Here is a 571-nt window from a genome sequence, read left to right as displayed (position 1 = left end):
ATTAGCTTTATACAAGGTCCATTGTCTCCTCTACACACACATATACAGTATACTTTCTGCTAGCATAACAACTACAGTAGGCCTATTGTGTTGGCTGCAGTGTTTATTGCATAGCTCCTATTTAATGTTTTGATTGAAGATAAGCCAGAAGGTTTCAATGATGTGCAGCTTGCCAAAAAATGCTACAATTGTTTTCTCCCCTAACAAATGTTCACTTAATTCCTCTGTAATTAGTCACTGGGAAAGTATGACTCTCAACTTGTGTTATGCACTTCAAAAGTTATTTATCTATGTTTACCCTACCATGTCTGATTGTAGTCGACTCATGGACACATGCAAATATAAACCTTCATTGTCACTTAGAAAACATTCTTCCTCAAATATCTCAATGCTGTATCTGATGGACAGTTTACCAGCTTGGACGTTTACTGTTAAATGCTGAATGATATTGTAAATGGATTTATTTATTCTATAACTTATTCAGAGATGGATTTATATTTGTATGAATGATGCACTGAATTGTGCATGAGAAAATAAAAATGCAAGAAAAAATTCTTTTGCAGAATGGTTA

The sequence above is a fragment of the Morone saxatilis genome, unplaced genomic scaffold (assembly GCF_004916995.1).
Source record: "Morone saxatilis isolate NCDOM2014 unplaced genomic scaffold, NCSU_SB_2.0 Contig9, whole genome shotgun sequence".
Classification (NCBI taxonomy): domain Eukaryota; kingdom Metazoa; phylum Chordata; class Actinopteri; family Moronidae; genus Morone; species Morone saxatilis.
The sequence above is the reverse complement of the archived record's forward strand: the minus strand, read 5'-3'. Positions refer to the sequence as shown.